The following is a 23,828-nucleotide window of genomic DNA, read 5'->3' on the forward strand; positions in this document are numbered from 1 at the left end:
AGAAATGGCAGGAAGTGATGGTAATAAAAATGTTGTTCTTTATCCTTTCTCTTGCACAAAAAATGTTACAAATTCTTGCAGTTATAGACAAGACATAGAGAAGTATTGTGATTTTTTCTTAATTGACATTTAAAATCCACGTTAGTCTTGCAAACATCAGGGAGGTGGGGTAATCAATAAAATAATGTTCTCCTTTGTCTGCTTTTTCAAACTGCATTTTAACGAATGCTCTCAGCATAACAAAACTTGACACAACCAGAAATGGTACCTTCAAGGCTTAGACCTAAAATAAAAGTAATTCTTTATAAAAACCAAATCCTCTGGGCTAAAGATAGCCTCAATATTTTTAATTGTTTAAAAAAAAATCTACTTGTATTCTATTTGAAGAGTCTATACAATGTTGTTTCCTAAATATTTCCTGGGCTTTCAGAAGCCTTGGCCTGTTATCTCTCATGGATACACATCACAGAATGGGTTGGACTTTGCATATGTGACTCAGAGAGAGAGAGATAAAGAGATAAATTCTTATCCTCTCTCCATGCTTCCATGAGAAAGTACCGCAGGCTCCTAGAGGTCAGGGTTTGTCTTAGCGTTCGTTGTTGACGTCAACACTAAACTAAGGGATAACGCTTAAGGATTCTAACACAACATGAGGTTGTGCAGATGCTTATCTTTAAAGAGCATAAAGTGCTCAGTATTTCACTTTTTGCTTTTTAACGTTATTGTCGACAAACTGTTCATTTTTCCCGTTATTAAAGTGAAGGTTATTTTAACGCGATACATTAAATACAGAACTGTAGAAGGATTTAGGTGTTTTCTCCCAATCTTCCCTTCGACTTTCGTTTTCCAGTTAGGAAACTCATTCTTTTGAACCCCTGTGGTTCCCCGCCCCCCCCAACCCCGCTTAACAACCCAGTAACCCCAAAGATAAAAAGGGCAGGGGGGTTCCTACAATGAGCAGCATCAGCATTTGGATGAGTTCAAACCTTCACCATCCACGCATATGCGTTTCCCACCATCACCCCGACAAAGATATAGAGGTATTCACTGGACAAGCCCATCCCTGGGCACACTCTCGAACATTCCAAGGAAAGACAATGCCAGTCTGGTTTGCAAGTTTATTGTTGGCACAATCACGTTATCCAAACGTGGAGGACCCAGGGCGATCCACATCTAACCAAGCAGGTGCTAAGAAGGGAAGGCGCCGGGACGGTCAGATTACAGAGTGGTCTCCCGGGGGCCACCCGGCTTCCCTCGGGGCGCGCGGGGGCGGCTTCTAACTACTGGATATCAAAATGTCAACGCTTACCTCCGAGGCCCGCAGGAGGCTTTAAAAATGGCCTCCGTGCGACACTTCCTGCTCCGAGCCGACCGGTAGAAATTCTCGGAGACGCATCATTTAAAAGACGGGGGCGGGGAGAGGGAGGCCGGACCCGGGCGGCTCCACACAAACGGCCCTCGCTGCCCACACGCTGCTACTTTTCGGGCGCGTTCGCGGCCGGTCTGCGGGGTCGCGGCGGCACAAAGACCGGCTCGGGCGCCGGCTCCGCACACCCTCGCGCGTCCCCGCGGCCCGCCCTCCCCCGTCCCGCCCGGAGCCCGCGACCCGACGCCCATACCCAGCTGGAATCCGCGGCCTGCGGCCCCCGGACCCCAGGGCCGCCCCCTCCCCGCGGCCTGCGCGCCGCCACCACCACCGCCACCTCTCACCCCCCCAGGCTGTAGCTCGCGGCCGGTGTCCCTCTGTCCCCACCGGCCGGAGCCCGCGGCCGCATCTGGGCGATCCCGGGCCTCCTCGCCACGACGCCGGCCGACGGCTCGGACCCGAAGGGACGGGGGCCACGCGCCCTGTATCACCCGTCCCCAGCGCGGCTCGGTCAGGCCCCCGCCCTGCGCGCTCGGGCCCCGCCAGTCCCGAGCGCACGGCCCGGGAACCCTCGTCCTCCCGCCCAGCCACTCACCCGGCCGCCCCGGGTCCGGGCCAAGGGGCGTCTCCGCCGCCAGCCGCCGCCGCCGCACCCGCTGTAGGTCCCTACTCGGGGGCGGAGCCGGGCCGCGCGTGCGCAGTGCGGCGGCGGCGCGGCGAGGACCAGGCCCGGCGCCTGAGGTCCCTAAGGCTGTGCGCGCCCCCGCCGGGTTTCAGCGCTGCCCAGACACAAAAACCGAAGACCCATCCCGAGCCCTGGTTCTCGGCTAAGAACTCGTCCCACCGTGTTCACGGACAGCGTGCAATGTGCGAACATTCTAGACTGGATGCCCATAGGCCCCAGAAGCCTCGCCGCGCACCCCGTGGAGGGTTCCTGGACATCGGTCCTGTGCACCTCGCCTGGGTGCAAGCCGAGGCCGGCTATGGTCCCTGCCCTCTTGGAGCTGGATGTCCGGTAGCTGTTGAGTGAAGGCAAGAAAAAAGGAGCTAGATTCTTCAGCCTCCAAATTCCACCGCTTTTGAGGGCAGCAGTACGGGTTGGAATCCGGACACCGCGACTCCTTCACACCCTGGCTGCGGGACTTTGGGCGAAGAACGCTCCTGACCTGTTTCAGTGTTTTCATTTCTGAACGTGGGGATGATCATACTTGAGGCCCGCACTCTCTCTATCATGGTGGTGGTTTTGCGGGTCAGACGAGACAGTGGTTGTGGAAGAGTCTGGAGATGGTGTGAGCTCATTTACTGCCATTACCATCAGTGTTTCCTTCTGCTTCTTGGACTCCAATTTCCATTTCCGGGGATCCCTCACCCACACCTTTGACCTTCTGGAAGGTAGATGCGCCTAAAATAGGCCCCCTCTTAGGAAAGAAGGAGACGCTAATGCCGGAGAAGCGTAATTACATGCTGAGCCCTTAAAGTAAAACTGCTCCAAGCAATGGCAGAAGGTCGCAGAGAGCAGTTCCTGGGAAGTGCAGCTTCTCCGGGAACAGGAGCCTAAAGTTCACTTCAAAGCTCCGGAAGGGGCAAGGCTAGTTTCCACCTTTCCTGTTGGCGGCCAGCGACTAGCGTTGCACGGGCATCACCAGGCTGCTGCACACTGGAGATGAGGCCTCCTGCAGTGCTGCGACGCGGGAGTAGAGGAATTCAGGAAGAAAGTGTCAGTCAGAGGACGACCAGCGGGGTAAAATCTCCCCCTTGAAATAGCAAGAGCTGGCCAGCGAGAATGCTGACTCAGAACTGGATCACCCAACAGAAAGTCTTTTCCCCTATGTTGCAATCGCCTGACCTCGTTGCTGATAAGAGAGCTGCTCGGCTACTGGTTCTGTCTCCTGGGGCTCAGAGAAGCTAATAATCTTCCCAGAAAAACACATATATGAGCATACATAAGTCTCAGAGAGTCCACTGTCACCGGAAGCATGGATGAGGTTGGGGAGGGAACTGAGAATCGCTGCACTGGCCACTCCCTGAAAATTTCTAGTAGCAAAAGGAGCCAAATCAAGAAAAACTGTTGATTCTAAGTATTTGAGTCTTTTTTTTTTTTTCTAAAATTTGGCCCAAATTGTTGCCTCAACTTGTAACTGCCACTCATATGTCACAGCTCTGCTCTCTTGAGTCACACAGAATTAATGAAAAAGTGTCTTTAGATTTCCTGGCAATTTCTCTGGAGTTATGGCTGGTTATAAATCCCAGCTCTGGCACATGGGTGCTGCGAGGGCCCACTCCCTAACCTGTCTGAATCTTGGTTTCCTTATGTAAAATCCAGTGACTAAACAGTACCTACCTGCTAGGCAGGTTGTGAGCATTGAACAAGAGAAAAGAGATCAAGACTCAGCACAGAGCCTGGCAGATAGGGAAGACCTAGTAGCTGTTACCTCTTTTGTATTTCTTAGCGAGATAAAATGCTTTACAGAAGGCCTGGAAACGGGTATTTTCCACCTGAAAAAGGGTGAACCAGGATAGAAACCACTCCTGCAGAATCCCTTAATTAAGGTTGAACTGTTTGCACAAAAAGTCTTGGAAGAGTTCACGTTGAAATGTTGTTTCCCCACCTGCAGGCAATGAACATTTCCAGTCAACTTGTTCTGTCCTTCAAGACTGCTTCCTCCTCTCCCTGTCCCAGCTTAATTTGTCTAAATATTCCATGCATGACCTCCCAGATACTAATACTAATCCCTAAACCAAGAAGAGAGGAGGGAAGATGTGTGAGTGAAGGCAGTCACTGTGTATAAGCGTAGCCCACATTCATTTGTTTACTTATTCATGCAACAAACATTTAATGAGTGACTGCGCAGTGCAGACACAGATTCGGTGCTAAGGATGGAGTGCGGAATAAGATAAAAGCTCTCTGATCTCAGGGACTATTCATTATGTTGGGGGGTGGTGGGCCATAAACAAGTAAAGGGATACTTAACTAAATTAGGGAGTGCTAAAGACCAGAGAGGAAACAAAACTGGGTGGGGTGGTCTGGGAGAGGTGGGTAGAAATAGAGACGATTGTCCTGGAAGGCTCATTGAAGAGGTGACTTTTAAGAAGAGATCTGAACCATGAGAGGGAGTCAACCACAGGAAGACAGAAAAAAACATTTCCATGGAGGGAACAGCATGTGCAAAGGCCATGAGATGGGAACAAGGTGGGCACATTTGAGGATGGGAAGGAAAGGCGTGCGTTTAGAGCATCCTAGACACAAACTGAGATTTTAGGAGTCATTTGCTGCCATTCTGCAAATGGGGGTAACTGTGGCCTAGCAGAAGTATTAACAAAAGCCCCCTGTGTTTCAGAAAAGTGGCCAGGTCTCTAACACCCAGATCAGGAACTTCCCCTTAGAGTTCCCAGGAACAGACTTGTAAATTTAGTCAAACGCTTGAAGACAGTATGCATTAACAGAAGACCCAAGGAAGTGGCTTTTCTCTGTTAAGAGATTTCAGCAGTTTTTAGTAACTTCCTTGAGTCTTAATCTTGAGTCTTAATCTTCTCATCCGTGGAAGAGGAATAACGGCCTGTTTGCCAAGGGTCACCAACTTCATATATGACTGACCTTAGACTCAATATTCAGCACTTTTCCTAGTCCTGGGACGCAGGGTGCAGAGGCTACAAAGTTCGAATCCCGGTCGCTCCTGGGCAAGCACTGCGGGTCTCTGAGACTGCTTTCCTACTTGGAAAACTGGAGCAACCGGAGCAACCTTTCCTCAAGGTTGTCCGGGGAGAAGAGCGCCGCCCCCTTGCGCCCCGCGGAAGGACCGATTGGAATCTGAACCTCTGAGCCTGCATCCCTTGGCGCTTTGGACCGTGCACACCAGGCACTGTCCAATTCGGCCGCGGGTGGGGCTGGTGGGGCGGAGCCGCGAACCAGACATTCGCGGCCTGTAGAGCTGCCCCAGGCGCTGCTAGTGAGGAGCCGCGCGCTGCAGTACCGCGGTTCTCCTGGGGCGTCGCTGCGGGGCCGGCTCTCCATTCCTCCGCTGCGGCAGCGGCTTCTGCACGAGTAGAGCTCTACCTGGCACTGCGCGGGTGGCGCGCGCTGCTGCTCACCTGGGCCGCCTGGGCTGGCTGCCACCTGGGCTGCCCCTCCCTCCCGCCGATCCCGCTCGTTCCAGAATTGGCGATGTGATACTTCGCTTCTGTTTGGCTAATGCCTTGGGAACGGGAGCGACAGGCGCTGGTTTCGCAGCGCTGTGAGATAAAGCCTTGCGTGAATCGCTGGCGTATCAGCCTTACGCAGGCGTCCCCCTGCGCCCAAACTACAGTTTGCATTTCAGCAAACGGTCGCGATGGAGAATCTAGGAGGCGTGGGCTCGATGGGGTTCCTGATGGGTTCACCGTCCCCTTCTCACTTCACGTTTTCTTCGATATCCAAATCGGTGGGGCCCGCCGCCTCTGGTGTCCTCCTCGTCGAAGCCAAAGATCCAGCATGCCGCCTGGAGTAGGACAGGCCTGCCTCCCAGTGCCAATCTGGGCCGAGCCGCCATCCTGCCTGGTATGAGACCAGTGCTATTCAAAGAGTGGTCTGTGGACGGGAGGTAGCCCGGTCGGTTCCGAGGGGATGGATACAAAAGCGGAGAGTGAGCGTTCAGAAACCTTCCTGGCAATCGGACTCGGGTATGACATCCGAGCGGGGCATCAGCTTAGTAGGGTGGAGGAACGCGTGTGGGGTGTAACCATCCTCGGGGGCGGTCGCAAGAGGCTCGCACAGCGTCCTAGCCACGTGCAGGGGGGTGGGGGGCGTCTACGTTCAAAGAGGAGCAGAGTGGGGGATCACCCGGTGCTCTCTATCGATAGCGCCAAGCTGTCGCGGTGGCCGCCTTCCTTGTCTTTCTGCTTGAGCTGGTCCGAGCTCTCTTCCATTACGCGGCACCCAGGCTGGTCCCTTCGCAAAGGAAGTGGCATCAAGGCACTCCGCTAGGAGCACTTCTCCCGCCGAAACCCCTGCCTGCCCCCAACGTCACTTTTTACCCTCTCCTCCTCACACCAGTGCTCGCGGATCGGCGCCGCCCAAGCGCCACGCTTCTCTTTGTTCTTTCTGCCTGGGACGATCTGTCATCTTTCTCATCTTGACTTCTCAACTCCGAAATCACCTTCTCGGAGAGCCTGAATAGCCAGCTCATCTCACATGGCCTTCACCTCCACCCGCTCGATGACACCCCTGCTTTATGTTCTTCATAACGAACTGAAATTATTAGTATTTGCTTAATCTCTTCCACTATGAAATAAGCTACTGTCCCTCTTGTTCATCCCTGGGTTCCCAGTACCTATGACAGAGGGTTTGGCACTTAAACACCCCAGAGAGCTGACATAATTTATTAGTTACTTTTGTTGAAACTGATAAAAGATTATTACAATATTAACTATCGTCCATAGTGTATGTTAGGTGTATTTTCCTCCATGTACCATCCTATTATTAACACCTTGTATTCAAGTCTACATTGTGAAAATCCATGGAAGAAATTCTTATACTTGTACTATGAACCATAGTCCGTCATCTATGTTAGGGTTCACTGTGTAACACAGTCCTTTATTTTATGTTTTAATTTTCACTGCAGCAACTATACAACCTAAAGTTTTTGCTTTTGACCTATTCACCTATAGGCTTCAGTGCTGCTAAGTATACTCACAACGCTGTGCTATGGTCACAGCCACTGATTTCTGAACAGAAATTCTGTACAAATCGAGCACCAACTCCCCAATCTCCAAACCCAATCAATCCCCTGGTAAACTATAATCTAGATTCTAACTCTATGAATTTGCTTAGTATAATAAGTTCATATCGTGAGATCATAAAATATTAGTCCTTTTGTGTGTGGCTTATTTCACTCAGCATAATGTCCTCAAGGTTCATTGCTGTTGTTGCATATGTCAGGATGTCATTCCTTTTAACAGCTGAATAATATTCCATTGTAAGTTTATACCACATTTTGTTTATCCATGCATTGGTTGATGCACACTTGGGTTGCTTCTGTCTTTTGGCAATTTGAATAATCATGCTATAAACATCAGTGTGACCCCAACCAAAACCATTCCAGCCAATTCTAAAGAATATGTAGGGTGATATTTAATATTCTACAAAGGTTCTGTGCATTAGGGTAACTTTCCAGAAACCTACAACCTGCAGATGGGTCCCTGGGCCAGATAAGTCCTGAAATGCAGAGGGGCCAGTCTCTCCAGAACATCAGCTAGTTCCATCCCCCTACCCCATATTATCAACAGCCCCTTCCAACATGAAAAAGTTTGAATGGGTATGACCCAAATACCCCTAAAGAGTGAGAGAAAGATCAAAGATGATGGTGGAGTTATACAGAGAAGGTGGGGTTTAACAACTGAGTATAGTGGCTGAATCATTATGCTGATATTTCTTTTAGTCTCCAGTATCTTAGAGCAACTAGAAGTAAAAACCTAAACTTGTAGAATTGTAACCCATATCAGGCTCTGAAATCTCGTCTACAACTAATTGTCGCAATTTGCTTTGAAATGTGTGGCTTTTTTGTATATATGTTATTTTTCATAAAAAAGAAAAAAATCATTTGTAATGATTAAAACATATATACATATATATATATTTTTTTTTTTTCCTTTTAACCGCCAATATTCTGGAGCAGCTAGAAGATGCTGGAATGGAATGGTGGACCATGACAAACCCTGGAATCTGTTCTGTAACTACTTGTTGAAGAGTGCTTTGAAAATTATTACTTTTTTTCTTTTTTTGCTTTGTACATATGTTATATTATACAATAAAAAAGTTAAAAAAACAAACAAACATTAGTATGAAAATACCTCTTTAAGTTTCTACTTTCATTTTTTTGGGGTATATACCTAGTAGTGGGATTACTGGATCATATGGTGTTCTAGTTTGCCAGCTGCCAGAATGCAGTACAGAAAAGGAATGGCTTTTAAAAAGGAGAATTTAATAAGTTGCTAGTTTACAGTTCTAAGGCCGAGAAAATGTCCCAATTAAAACAAGTCTACAGAAATGTCCAATCTAAGGCATCCAGGAAAGAATACTTGGTTCAGGAAGGCCAATGAAGTTCAGGGTTTCCTTCTCAAGTAGAAGGGCACGTGGCAAACACAATCAGGGTCTCTCTCTCATCTGGAAAGGAACATGGTAAACATGGTCAGGGTTCCTCTCTCATGTGGAAGGGCACATGGTGACCATAGCATCATCTGCTTGCTTCTTTTCCTGGCTTCCTGTTTCATGAAGCTCCCCAGGAGGCATGTTCCTTCTTCATCTCCAAAGGTCACTGGCTGGTGGACTCTGATTCTCATGGCTATGTCATTCTGCTCTGCTTACTCTGAATCTCCTTCTTTCTCCAAAATGTTTCCTCTTTTATAGGACTCCAGAAACTAATCAAGACCCAACCAAATGGGTGGAGACATGCCTCCAGCTAATCCAGCTTAACAATCACTCCTGATTAAATCACATCTCCAGGGAGATGATCTAATTACAGTTTCAATCATTCAGTACTGAATAGGGATTAGAAGAAATGGCTACCTTTACAAAATTAGATTAGGATTAAAACATGGCTTTTCTAGAGTACATACATCATTTCAAACCAGCACATGTGATAATTCTATACTTCACTTTTTGAATAATTGCCAAACTTTCTTTGTACCATTTTACATTCCCACTAGCAGTGAATGAATTTTCCTGTTTCTTCACATCCTCTCCATTTGCAGTTTTCTGTTTTTCTAATAGTAATCATTCTAGTGGGTATGAAATGATATCTCATTGTGGTTTTAATTTGCATTTCCATAATGGCCAGTGATGTTGAGCATCTTTTAGCCATTTATATATCCTCTTTGGTGAAATGTCTATTTCAAGTCTTTTGCCTTTTTTTGTATTCTTTTTTTTTTCATGCATACCTTTATTACTCATCTACCCATACACTGGATAAAGGGAGTGTCAGTCACAAGGTTTCTACAATCACGCAGTTACAAGATGAAGCCTATATAGCTATGCAATCAAGATCAAAGATCAAGGCTACTGAATTACAGTTCCAACAATTTCAGGTATTTCCTTCTGGCTATTCTAATACACCAGAAACTAAGAAATATCTCTATAATGAGTCAGTACCCATAATTGTTTGTATAAGTCTAACTTCTCAATTACACCTCCTCCCTCTCATGTGATCATTCCCTCAATCTTCAGGGATATCTGGACAATGACCATTTTAAGTTCTTCTTTCTGAAAAAGGGTGTTGACTTTATGGGGTAGCAAAAGAAAACAGTTAATGTTCTTGGAGAGACTAGTACCTCTGGGTTTCAGAGCTTATCTAACATAGGAGCCATTTGGGGGCTTTAATTTCTAAAAAAATAAGCTTAATAGGTAAAGCTTTTATCAAGTCTTAGATGGAGATCAGGGTGTTTTTTAGGGGTTTCAGGAATAGTTTTGGTTGGGACTTGATATACTGTGGCAATTTGCAATATCTGACTGAAGCATAAGAATAACTTTCAGAATGACCTCTTAACTCTATCTGAAATCTCTTAACCACTGCAACTTTATTTTGTTTCATTTTTGCTCATTTTTAAATTAAGTTGTTCAGTTTATATTGTTGAGTTGTAGGATTTCTTTATATATTCTGCATATTAAATCCTTATTGGATTTGTGATTTCCAAATATTTTCTCTGATTGAGTGGGTTGTCTTTTCACTTTTGTGACAATGTCCTTTGAGACACAACAAATTTTTATTTTGAATCTCACTTTTCCATTTTTTTTTTCTTTGTTGCTTGTGCTTTGGGTATGAAGTCCAAGAAACCATTGTTTAACATAAGATCTTGAAGTTGCTTCCATCCATTTTCTCCTAGCAGTATTATGGTCCTGGTTCTTAAATTTAGGCCTTTGACTCATTTTGAGTTATTTTTTATATAAGGTATGATGTGGGGTTCCTCTGTAATTTCTTTGCATATGGATATCCAGTTCTCCCAAAACTATTTGTTGAAGAGACTCTTCTTTTCCAGCTGAGTTGACTTGGAATCAATTGGCCATAGACGTGAGGGTCTATTTCTGAGCCCTCAATTTTATTTCATTGGCCACTATATCTATTTTTGTGCTAGTACGATGCTATTTTGACCACTGTAGCTTTCTAATATGCTTTAAAGTCAGGAAGTGTGAGTCCTCCAACTTGTTCTTTTTCAAGCTGTTTTTGGCTATCTGGGGTCCCTTACCCTTCCAGATAAATGTGATAATTAGCTTTTCCATGTCTTTGAAGTAGGCCATTGCAATTTTGATTGGGATTGAATTGAATCTGTGTATCATTTTGGGTAGAATTGTCATCTTAATGATTTATTCTTCCAATCCATTAACACAGAATGTCCTTCCATTTATCTAGGTCTTCTTTGATTTCTTCTAGCAGTGTTTTGTTCAGTAAAAGTCCTTTACATCCTTGGTTAAATTCATTCCTAGATATTTGATTCTTTTAGTTGCTATTGTAAATGGATTTTTCTCCTGATTTCCCACTCAGATTGTTCTTTACTAGTGTATAGAAACATTACTGATTTTTGCATGTCGATCTTCTATCGTGATACTTTGCTGAACTCCTTTATTAGCTCTAGTAGCTTTGTTGTAGATTTTTTGAGACTTCCTATATATAGGATCATGACATCTACAAATGGTGTCAGATTTTCTCCTTCCTTTCCAACTTAGATGCCTTTTATTTCTTTTTCTTATCTAACTGCTCTGGCAGAACTTCCAGTACAATGTTGAAAAACAATACTACCTAGACTTTTTTATTGGAATTTCTTTCTTACTTTTGGGGTCATTTTATTCTCTTGCTTTCAAATAGAAGGCTTTCCTCAAATAATTCATGATCTTTATTTGTCTTACACATATTAGAAGGCAGTCATACAAAGCTGTTTGGTAGATTAAGGTGTCTGAATAGAACTGTTGACTGGTAGGCTCTGCTTGAGGTTGATTAGGTGGGAACCAGTACTTAGTCAGGGGTACCCCTGAAATTTAGAATTTAGAATTATTTCCGATGTGGCATTCTATGTGTGTGTGTGTATATATATATATATATATATATATATATATATATATATATATATATATCTTCTATGTATATTTAACTTTATGTATACATATATAACTATTATATATATAACTATTATATATGTATATATATATGCATGTATGTATGCAATATCTTAATATATCCTGCTTTTAACTCAAAGTCATTTTTTGAGATCTATTTTTAATACATTTTTATTGTGATATCTTCATACACCATGTAATCCATCCAAATTTTACAATCAATGGCTCATGATATCATCACCTAGTTGTGTATTCATCACCATGGTCATTTTTAAAACATTTGCATTACTCCAGGAAAATAAATAAAAAGAAAAACCCCATACCCCTTGCCTCTCCATCTTATTGATCACCAGTATTGTAATCCACCCACTTTTAAGACTTGCAATAGAAGTAGGTTAATTAAGACAGTGTAGTACAGACAGAGATAGATATATATGTATCATTGGAACAAAAAATATCCAGAAGTAGAGTCATACAAACATAGGCAACTGACTTTTTTTTTCAATATAGTTACACAATAGTTATCAAAGAGATCTATCTATTTTGATGCACATGCCTGTAGTTCATCTAATTCAATGCCTTATGGTATTCCATTTTATGATTATACAATGACTGTGACTCTGTATTCCTAGACATTTAGGGTATTTCCAATTTCTCCATATTTGAATAGTGTTTTAATAAATACTCTTTTACAGTTGGAAGATATAGTAGAATGACAAGAGAATAACAGTCAGGGACACCAGCTAGGAGAGATGATGAGGACCTAAACTTGAACGACTGGTATGAAACAGATTCCAGGAATTTTTAGAGCAAGACTTAGTGACTAGCAGAAATGGGCTTGGGAGTAAGGCATGAAGCAGGGGGAAGAATCTCAATTTCTGCCTTGGACAAATGGATAGGTCTTTGAATAATTTTTTGATGGGGGATACAGGCCAGTCAGGTGGGAAGAAAAAAAGGTAAGTTTCATTTTGTAAATAGTCTCATATGGCCATGAGATATTTCTTTGGAAATGTCCAAGAGTAGAGAAGATAAAGTACTTTTCAGTGCTATGATTCCATGATCTCCTTGCTCTTTCTTTACTGCTTTAAAAAGGACAATAGACATTTAAAATGCTTTTCAGTAAGATTTAACTGAAGATAGGGCTGGCTTTGCAGCTGAACAAGCCTCAGTCCTTGTTCATTGCTCTGTTGCTGTCTTGAAATTACTAATAAAATCTTTTCCAAGGGACCTCATGTTTCCATTTTGCACAAGGCCCCACAAGTTACATAGCCAGTTTCGACTGAACATAAAGTATATTCTTGGCATAGCTTTCTTTCCCCTCTATTTTTTCTGTGTCAAAATTTTCTACATCAATAGGGAAATCTTAAAAAAAAAATCTAGAGGGTACACAAGTAGTTCAGTGGTTAGAATGCCCATCTTTCATGTGGGAGACCTGGGTTCGATTGCTGGACCATGCACCCAAAAAAAAAAAAAATCTAGGGACCACACAACTGAAGAAATTACTTTGCTCCTCATGTTGGACATGGCTTCTGCCTCTATAATGGGAATTGTTGAGAGTTAAAAACCTATTGTCTTTAGAGTAGGGCTGCCACAGGGCAAAACACCGGTGGATGCCTCTGATATTGAATGAGATGTACAACATGGCAGAGCTGGGGCTCAATCCAAGCTTTATAATGTATTTGCTTTATGACTTAGAGTAAGATAGCTTCTCTGCATTTCAGTTTCCACACCACAGAAAGCTCCAGTTCAATTTGGTTTAATCCCTAAGGAGATGTATGATCGCATCTATGACTGATCGCAGGGCTGGTAAATCACTGACTGTACACCACCATCAAGGACATGGCTCCTACCATCTTTGCTTGCTGCCATCTTTGGTGTAGCAGTGTTCTCCTCAACTGAATAGCAGCAGCCTCAGGACTGCTGTCATCCCAAGGACTCAGAGATCAAAGAGAAAAGACCTATCTCCGTCCATGTGGAGAGCTCTTGGTATGGAGGAAAAGCTTCCTCGGAGCTTCCTGGAAGATTTCTCCTTGTGTCTCCTTGACCAGAATTGTGTCACAGTCATTCTGGGCTGGCTTCATGTGCCTGAGACCTGTGTCTCTCAGATGCCTGGGTTCAGAACAGCCCCACACTTGATTATATGCTCAGCTCTCACCATCTTGAAAGTATTAATAATTCTTTACAAGCACCATGCATTTTCATTTTGCACTGGACCCCAAACATTCTGTAGCCAATCCTGACTAGGATCTGACCTTTGAAACCAAGGCTGAAGCCATCCTTTGGAGGGCATGACTGTAATTAGAGAAGGTGGGGGAGTACTTGTCCACAATGACCACAGACATTTTCCTACGGCTGTTGTGAGGGTGGAACATGGCTGGTTATCAACACAGGTTGGTTGATCTAAAGCTCAATTTTCAAATGAGAGTCACTGCAGTAACAATTACACAGGGTCAGGTAACTGAAAGGACTCACAAGATTCCACAGGGATAATCACAGAGGGCTTTCATAAAGGAAAAGGGTAAGGTAGAGCAGGAGTGAGAAAGCAATAAAGAGCAGAAGCAGTTACTAGGACCTTTCCTCAGTTAATCAGGACATAGTTCATCTTCAGATTGTGAGCAACTGAAATATTTGCAAGATACCTTGGCCTCAGGGTCAGCAGAATTTCCATAAATCTTTTCTTTCTGAGTCTAAGGACCTAACTAGAGGGTACCAGTATTTCCAAAGACAAAGTTTTCCTAATAGGTCACATTTGGTCATAGGTAAGTAAGGAGCCATAATCATAAGACCTGAGCCAGAAATAATGAAATCTACCTCACAAGTATCTGCTAAGAGTCTATAAGGCGGCATTGGATCTTATTTATTGATTAAATAAGATGAGAAAGCCATAAATACGTAGTAGGTGCCCATTGTATAGGATGCTAATTTATTATAAAGATGAATAACACTTATTTTTCTACTTGTGGATTTCAATTTTATTTGTTATTTTAAATCTGATTACCTTGTTACAAGAAACTCAGAAAATGTCTTTTAACTTCAGTTTCACACTGAAGTCAAGTTTCTGCAAATTCTTCATAATTAACTCTTTAAAAATTCTAGATGACTTGCTAAAAGACCTGGAAACAAGAGCTAACATTTAAATTCTCAGGGTTTTTTTTTTAAAGGGAAGGAAAAGTAGAGACTTTGCATTGTGCATATGTTTGGAAAGGGACTCAAGTTCCTCAGGTGAAAAACGGTGATATGCCTGCAAATATCATGAGAAATTGCAAACAGGCTTTCAGCTAGTGAATTGAATTTTATAGGTGACATCATTTTAGAAGGATGCATTACAATGCTTGACACCAAAGGGTGACATATTTTATCTTTTTCAACAACCAAGATCATGTTCACACTTTTCCAGCTTATCTTCTAATCTTGTCCACATGCATATTTAGTTGACACTTTTGCTGTTACATTAACAGAATTTTCTAGTATCCTTTCTCTTGCACAGTGTAAGGATATTTTTCATTTTTCATGGTCTTCCTCCTCTTTTATCTATCTCAAACAATTTCCTGTCCCTATCCCAGCTCTAAAAAAATTTAATAAACAAGTATATTCTTATGTAATTCTTATATAAAAATAGCCAAATATCTATTGAGAGTCATGGTTGTTGTTTTCTTTCTTTTTGTTTTTTTGTTTGTTTGTTTGTCTGTTTTTTACATGGGCAGGCACTGGGAATTGAACCCCCGTCTCCGGCATGGCAGGCAAGAATTCTCACAGCCTGGTTGTTTTTAAAAAACAGAAAATTCTGTATGTATTTCTCTGCAAGGTGCTTTTATCACTCAATAGCATATGACAGATGTCCCAAGAATATAATTGATGCAACACTAAATTATTCTTTTAAATAGTTGCATAATATACTGTAGCATGAATATTTTCCTGTCAATTTAGTTATCTCTCTAATGATGAATTTTATAGTGGATTTTTTCTGTCATTATGCTTCAGTAGACATCCTTTACCTTTATACTTTCTACTTCAGTAAAGTTTCTTTTAATTATATAAGATGAATTTCCAGAAGTGGAGTTGGTGAGTAAAAGGATACATGTGTTTTAATTTTAACAGAGTTTGCCAGATTAATTCCAAAAAGTTGCAGCAATTCCTATTCCATTGTAATTAGCAATATATAGAAACTTCTGCCCTTCCCTCCCCCAAATAGTACAGGATGTAACATGCTCCTGAACATTTTACCATCTGTTGAGTGAAAAACATGGTAACTTATTGTTATTTTAATTGGTGTTTCCCGGCTAGTTTGAAATTGAACTTCTTTTTATGTTTTCTTGAGCATCAGGATTTTCCCCTCTGTAAAATGACTAGTTTTCCATTGGGCTATTTATCTATATATTATCAATTTATGGGGTGCTATTGACATATTATGGATCTGATGTATGTATTTCAAATATTTTTTGCAATCTGTTCTTTATCTTCCGGCTTTGCTTATTATATCTTTTGTCATGTTTAAAATATTTATATAATCAAATGTTTCCTTTCATTTTTTTGAGTTTCCTCTCTCACTTAAGAAGTGCCCTCTCACACCCACCATGGCTGCAAGTGCCAAGGTCATAAAGATATTTTCATAGACTTTTTTCCTAAATTGTCAGTTATATTTTAATCTTTAAATATTTAATTCACATAGAATTTATTTTTATACAAGTGAAAGGGAGAACCTATCTTCCCTCCCCCCCCCCCCCCCGCCCCGCTTTACAGGAAATTGTTCTAATAATGATTGTTTAAAGAAACCACCCTTTTCCCACTGATTTATAATCCTAGATCATGTAAGGTTCTTGTTTTGGGATGTTCTAGTATGTTTCAGTTACAGTGGCTTTATGCTAATTTTTTAAAGGAACATCTGGAGGGCAAAACTGCCCCAAACCACTATTTGCCCCCCCAACACACACACTATTTTTTTCACCTGTTTTTATTGGCTATTCTTTGATATTTATCACCGATTTGAAATTGTTTTTCCTTTAAGCTGGTCTTAAAGGGTTCAGAATTGGACTGATTTGATCAAACATGCCCTCCCATTTCTGGCACAATAATCTTATCACCATCATGGGGATCGCACTTCTGCCCATACCTGGGACTCAGCCGTCAGGGCCGCTGCTGTTAAGGATGGTAGCAGCGCAGGTGAGTGCAAGGCAAAGAGAAGCAGGACATGCAGGTGAGAGCCTGCAGGTGTTAGCCTGCAGGTGTTCTGCTCCCCAAGTGCCTGCCCACGAGGAAGCGGTGACTTCCACTAAGATATCCACTCTGAGAGATGCCACCTTCTAATTCAAACAAAAGCTCCACGCTTCCCAGCAGCCCCGCTGCAGAACTGCAAGAGAACAAAGGAAGTCTGGCTCTGGAGAGCTCCCTCTTACTCTTCAAGCTACAATGCCCCAGGTGCCCCTTTTCAACTCTTTAATCCCCAGTAAACAGCAGGGCTTAATCCCTTGGGCTGGCTCTGGACTCACACTCCCTGGATTGATTTTTACTTTCATTATAATCTCTTTGGTATCATTTGAATTTCCAAAACTAGGTACTTTCATGTATGTGCGTTTGTGTGTGTGTGTGCCTATTTCCTTAAGGGCATGACATTTTAAAAATGAGCTTACCGCATCAGTCTGGTCCTTGTGGGAATCAGAATTTCTCCAATGTGTTCAAATGAAGAGTCCTTTTTGAAGTGACTACTTAGACAGGCACAGCAGGATGCTACGACAAATACCACACAATGGGTTGGCTTAGCCAACAGGAATTTATTGTCTCACAGTTTTGGAAGATAGAAGTTCAATATCAAGGTTTTGGCAAGGCTGAGCTTCCTCCCAGAGTCTACAGCTTTATGGCACTGGAGTGTTACAATCCTTGGGGTTCCTTGGCTTGCATCTCTGCTTCCATCATATGGCAATCTGTCTCATTACATTAGAATCTTCGGTTGCTCCTCTTGGTATATATGTCTATAATTTCCTCACCTTCAAAACAAACGACCTCTTCTCCCCTCCAATGCTACTATCCTCACCTAAGACATCAAGATCTCAGGCTTGGATTATTTCAGTACTGTCCCCCCAAAAATATGTTGATGTCCTAACTCACTAACCTAGGGTCTCTGCAGATGGAAGTAAATTAAGATGAAGTCATACCAGACTAGGACAGGCCCTAATCCAATATAACTGGTGTCTTTATTAGAAGAGGGGAAGAGATAGACAAGGGAGGATACAGCTATAGGAGGGTGAGGCGAAAATTGAAGTGTTGTGTCCTCAGACCAAGGGATGGCAGGGATTGCAGGCAAACCACCAGGACCTAGGAAGAGGTAAGAAAAGATTCACCGTTCCAGACTTCAGAGGGAGCAGGGCCTTACTGACACTTGGCTTCAGACATCAACCTCCAGCATTGTGAGACAACCAATTTCTGTTGTTTTAAACCACACAGTTTGTTGAACCTTGTTATGGTATTCCTAGGAAACAAAGTCCCCCTAACTGTGTTCCTTTCTTCTCTCCTTACCCCTTTTAAATTTAGTCTCAGCTTAGCTGTCAGAGTGATGCTTTTAAAGCTTAACTCAGGTCAGGTCTGTCATGTTACAGAATCTCTGCAGAGTCTTTTCCCTTCCCACTCAGAGTCAAAGCCAGAGTCCTTACAGTGGCTCCAAGGCTCCAAGGTGATTTGTCCTTCAATCTGTCCCTTGTTCCCCTTTTAGTCCAGGCTGGCAATGGTTCCATTCACACAGTTTAAACAAAAGCTCTGCATGTAGCTGACGGGGGTCCACACCCTCAGACATCCTGGCTAACGGCATCTCCAGTCCTGGCGTGCACTCAAATGTCTGACCAGATCCATGTTCAGTTCAACCCTCACATGGAGCACTATTCTCTGGGGAGTCAATTTCTGGAAGCTTGGAATTTTCCAGACCATCAACTTTTGTTTTCTTTATGTCTAGGAGTTCAGTTCTCAGCTTATCCCTTTACTCTTATATTTACTATAAGCTGCAGGGGAAAACCAGGCTGCATTTTCTACATTTAATTTGGAAATCTCCTCAGCTAAATATCCAAGCTTATCACTCACAAGTTCTGCCTTCCATCCAGTATCAGACAAATTCTCTGCTGCTTTAAAACAAGGTTGTCTTTCTTCCAGTTTGCAATAAGACATTCATCATTTTTGACGAAGGCATCATCAAAAGTAACTTTAGCATCCGTATTTCTGCCAATGGTCTCTTCAAAGCAATCTAGAGTTTTTCTATCAATCAATTCACAATTCTTTCAGCCTCTATCCATTACCCAATTCCAATGCTGTTTCCACATTTTTGATATTTGCAATAGTGGCATTCCACCTTCCTGGTATCAAAACTCATTTTAGTTTTCTAGGCTGCTTAGATAGCCTCTTATTTTTCAGACAATATTTTATATATATATATATATATATATATATATATATATATATATATATATGTATATATATTTCTTTCAGTTCTTTGAAATTCATTGAGGAGCAGTTTATGTCCCAGGAGCAGGTCCTTCTTGGTGAGTGTTCTATTGCACTTGTAAACTTTGTACACACTGTATTTGTTTTGTATGCTAGCCAAGTAGGTCTAGTCAGTTGATGGTATTGTTAGAACCTTTTATATCCTTATGAATTTTTGTTTGCTTTTTAAAATCAACTTCTGAGTGATGTGTTAACATTTTCTGCTTGGGTTAAAATTTTACAATTTTCCTAAGTGATTTATTGTTTTGTCTATTTTTTTCTTTTGGTTCTATCAATTCTTGTTTCTCATTATTTCCTTATTTAGCATTCTATTTGTAGTTCACGGATTAAATGTCATTTCACTAATGATGTTAGCTATGTTTCTCTTTTTAGCATCTTTCAGTATCCCCCATTATATCACTCCTGTGAGTCCTTTTATTTCCCTTTTTCTGGATTGTATGTCTTGTTTGGTGTCTTTCATGTTAGCAGTCCTCCAAGGTGTTGAACTTCTGCCCATATTTAAGAGGAAGGCACGAAATGCTGATTGGAACTTCTGTGTGCCTGGTGCTTCATGGTAGCATGATCTGGGGATCTAGCTCTTTTGTTGGAGCACCAGCATATGTCAGTATCTGTAAATCTTTACTTTGGGACTTCAGTTTCTCTAGAGAGAATTAGAGTTTAGAATTATAATTCTATCTGCCCTTCCCAGGAGCCAAGTCTTTAAGATGGGTTAGGGTCCTAACCATTTGGAATAAAAGTTTCACTTAACTCTATTTTCAGTGTAACACTCACCTTCCATTTTCAACTGTATTTTGTAGCCCTAATTTAAATATTTTCTGGAGTTATACACTCTGGATGCCTCTAGGGTGCTGGGGGGGGTGATAGCCTGGCTGAGCAAGCCCGGGATTCCTGGTGGAGAGTTTTGCTTGTCATGATTGAGTCTTACGACTGTCAATGAATAATCCAGTTTTCACACCAATCCCAGTACCAGTCTTTAGGCTTACCTGATGACTTCTACTTCCCGGCCTTTCCAGATCTTGGTAGTGGGAATCAGTTTGTTTCTTGTCAAGCTTCCTCTCAGCAGGATTAGATTTTAGCTTTCTTTATTTTAATTCTGTTTACTTTTTGTGCATGTAATGTCCTCCATCCAAAATTTTGTTGAACTCTCTCTTCTTCTGATCTCTCCTTCTATTCCTTTTGTTCTTATTTTCTTGCCTTTTCAATTTCTATATTGCTATTAGAGGAATTTTCAGAGGGGTCAAAGATAAGTTCATATTTAGCCACCTTTTAATTGGAAGTCTTATTGCACAGGGTATGCACAATTCATATTTTACTAAATGCTGCTAAATTGCTTTCTAGAGGGCTGTATGGATTTATCTTCTCACTAGTAGTTTATGAGCATTCTTATTTCTTCATCTCCTCAGGAGCTTTGGGTATTATCTGATTTTTCAATTTTGGCCAGTTTTTGGGTGCAAAGTGCTAGCTCATTGTTATTTTAATTAGTACTTTTCTGGCTACTACAGTAGAAGTGGATGCAGCAGATGAGGAATGAAGCCCAGGGTCTTTATCCACAGATTCCTGGGTAATTGACTTTTGCTTCAGGAAGCCTCCCAGTGAATACAGAGGAGTAGCTAGGGTTCCTTTGCCCTTTTAATTTCATCTAGCAGCAGGCTTGAAGCCCCCATCCTGTTCTTGTGGAATTTGTTCACTCTCCTGGCCTCTCTTTAGATATTGTGTCTCAAACCTCACTTACTCTGTGCAGGTTTGTGCACTGCTGGGTTGGAGGCCAGCGAAGTAATCTGAAATACTATGTACCCCAGAAGTTCCATGTTTTAATCCTGACCCCATCTTGTGGAGGCAGCTGTTTCTTTTAATCCTAATTCAATACTATAGGGCAGTACCTTTTGATTAGGTTATCTCCATGGAGATGCAACAAGCCCATTTGTGGGTGTGATCTTTTGATTAGATGGAGATGTGACTCTACCACTCCAAGTGTGCCTTGATTAGTTTGCTGGAATCTTCTAAAAGGGGAAACACTTTGGAGAGAGTCAGAAATAACAGAAATTTCAGAGTCAACAGAGAGAACAGAGACATGGAAGTTTGTAGATACTTGGAATCCAGCAACTATTGCCATGCGCCTTCCCAAGACATGGTCCAAGTCAGAACCTGGAGAGAGCCAAAGGAAGCCAGGAGATGAAAGCCAGTCCCCGAGAAGCAAAGTGAGGAACTCCCACAGAAACAAAGGCTGAAAGCAATGGAGACTAGGAGCAAGGGACCAGCTGATGCCAGCTGACAGAGAAGCAGACTTCTCAGCAGGCAGAGCTGTTCCAGACCCATTGGCCTTTCTTGAATTAAGGTATCTTTACCTGGATGCCTTAGTTTGGACATTTTTATAGGCTTGGAACTGTAAACTTGTAACTTATTAAATTCCCCCTTTTAAAAGCCCTTCCAGTTCTGGTATATCATATTCCAGCAGCTTACAAACCAGCACATCATCCTCCCTTTTCCTGCTCTGCACCATATGCCTCCCTGTAATTTGTCACAAAGATATCTCCATTCTACAACTCTGTTTATCAATATCTTTTCATGTCACTCCCATCACTTCCCAGGTACGATAGCCACACACTTAGCGAAGCTGGATATCTTAACACATAGAGTCTGAAATTTTGTGTATTGTTTTGTTTTTTCCTGTGAATTGCTTGTTTATATCCTTTGCTCATATTTATATCAGGTTGTTTGTATTTACCTTTTTGTTGATTGGTGAAAGTTCTTTATACATTCTGGCTACTATTTTTTTGCCTGGGAGTAGATTATGTAATTGATAAATATATAAAAATATGTATATAAGATTATATTTAAAAAAGTGTGTGTGGTCGTGGATGTATGTCTATCTTTTGCTAATATTTTCATTTTTATGTGATGAATCTGAGGCAGGTTAGATAGGGAAAGAGGGAGGGGGAAGTGACCCTAAGACCCATAACAAAAAATTTCTTTTGGAGCGCACACACCTACCTAGCCCCCTGCACACCTCAACCCTCACCGGGGTCAGCACCTGACAGAACCAATGAAAAATGCAGCTCATCAATCCCTTATTAGCATAGCCAGAGGGGGAAGGGCCCCTCCAAGTCCATATAATGCAAAGATCCTGTATTAGTTTGCAAGCTGCTGGAATGTGATATACCAGAACTAGAATGGCTTTTAAAAGGTGAATTTAATACATTACAAGTTTATAGTTCTAAGGAAGTGAAAGTGCCCAAATTAAGGCACCAGCAAGAGGTTACCTTCACTTAAGAAAGGCCAATAGGTCTGGAACCCCTATGTCAGCTGGGAAGTCACGTAGCTGGCATTTGCTGATCCCTTGCTCCAGGGCTCCATTGCTTTCAGCCTCTGTTCCTATGGGAATTCTTCACTTTGGTTCTCCAGTCTGGCTTTCATCTCCTGGCTTCCCTTGGCTCTCTCCAGGTTCTGGCTTGCTTAACATCTCATGGTGATGTCTGCTGGGCTCCAAGCATCTGTGTCAGCTCTCTCTCTCTGTAGGCCCTGTCATTTCTGTAGGCTGTCTCTCTGTTGGCTCTGAGGTTTTTGTCATTTCTGGCTCTCTCCAAATGTTCTCTCTTTTAAAGGATACCAGTAAACTCATCAAGACCCACTGGAATGTGTGGCGTCACATCTCCATCTAATCAAAAGATCACACACACAATTGGGAGTTTCACCTCTCCATGGAGATAATTAATCAAAGGTCTCCAGCCTACATTATTGAATCAGGATTAAAAGAAATGGCCACTCCCACAAGATTGGACCAGGATTAAAACATGGCTTTTCTGGGGTACATAATAGTTTAACACTGGCAAGGATCCCAACCTCAGACTGCTTTTCTTCCTTTAGAGAATGCCTGTGCTCATCTTCCTTCAAGCATGTACTTTTTTTAATTTTATATTTTTATTGAGAAATCTTCACACATATACATTCCAGGCATGGTGTACAATCAATGGCTCACAGTATCATCACATAGTTGTGTATTCATCACCATAATCATTTTTCAGAACATTTCCATTACTCCAGAAAAATAAATAAAAAGAAAAAACTCATACATACCATACTCCTTACCCCTCCCTCTCATTGATCACAAGTATTGCCCTCTACTCAATTTATTTTACTCTTTGTCCCCCACATTATTTATTATCCATATTTCTTTAACTCATCTTTCCATACCCTGGATAAAAGGAGCATCAGACACAAGGGTTTCACAATCACGGTCCCATTGTAAACGTTATATCTTTATACAATCATCTTCAAGAATCAAGGCTACTAGGACACAGCTCTACAGTTTCAGGTACTTTCCTCCAGCTGCTCCAATACATCATAAACTAAAAAGGAATATCTATATAATGAATAAGAATAACCTCCAGGATAACCTCTTGACTGTTTGAAATCTCTCAGCCATTGAAACTTCTGTCTCTCTTCTCTCTTCCCTCTTTTGGTCAAGAAGGCTTTTTGAGCATGTACTTTTGCTATGCATTAAAATTTTGAGCTGTACACACTGGTTTGCCTTTGGATTCTTTTGTTGTACACACTTACTAGTTCTTGAGTTCTTTCCTGCAGCTGAGTCAAGAACCTTTATGGCATCAGCCCCTGGTCAAAGTCTTGACTTTACTGATAATTCCCAGGACTCTCTGGCATTCAATATAGAATTATCCAAGCTCTCCAGGTATCCAGCCTAGAATTCCTAGAGCTCTGTGACATACAGACTAGAACTTCTGGGGCTCTCCAGCATCCAGCTGAGAAATCCCAGAGCTCTACAGCACTGGGCTTATTAAACTATTTGGCTATATGCACTGACTAGTCCTTGAATTCTTTCCTGTGACTGAGTCATGAACTTTCACAGTGCCAGCCTTGGTTGAGGTCTTGATTTCTCTGATAACT

General features: G+C 42.3%; 1 protein-coding gene across 6 annotated transcripts in view; it reads right to left on the bottom strand.

The window, feature by feature from the left end:
* The window catches only part of ZNF518B (zinc finger protein 518B), a 40,934-nt gene extending 17,357 nt beyond the window's left edge, over nt 1-23,577 (bottom strand). For 2 of the 6 annotated variants that reach the window (XR_013165714.1, XM_077136395.1), the window contains exon 1: nt 1,962-2,033. The gene's annotated coding sequence lies outside the window, so the exon portion shown is untranslated. Of the gene's footprint in view, nt 1-1,309; nt 1,504-1,961; nt 2,052-23,483 lie in introns of those variants that run through there. The other 4 variants (XM_077136396.1, XM_077136398.1, XM_077136400.1 and 1 more) reach the window with 4 other exon arrangements.
* Between the last annotated feature and the right edge of the window lie 251 nt (nt 23,578-23,828).

This window comes from Tamandua tetradactyla, chromosome 19 (assembly GCF_023851605.1).
Source record: "Tamandua tetradactyla isolate mTamTet1 chromosome 19, mTamTet1.pri, whole genome shotgun sequence".
NCBI lineage: Eukaryota > Metazoa > Chordata > Mammalia > Pilosa > Myrmecophagidae > Tamandua > Tamandua tetradactyla.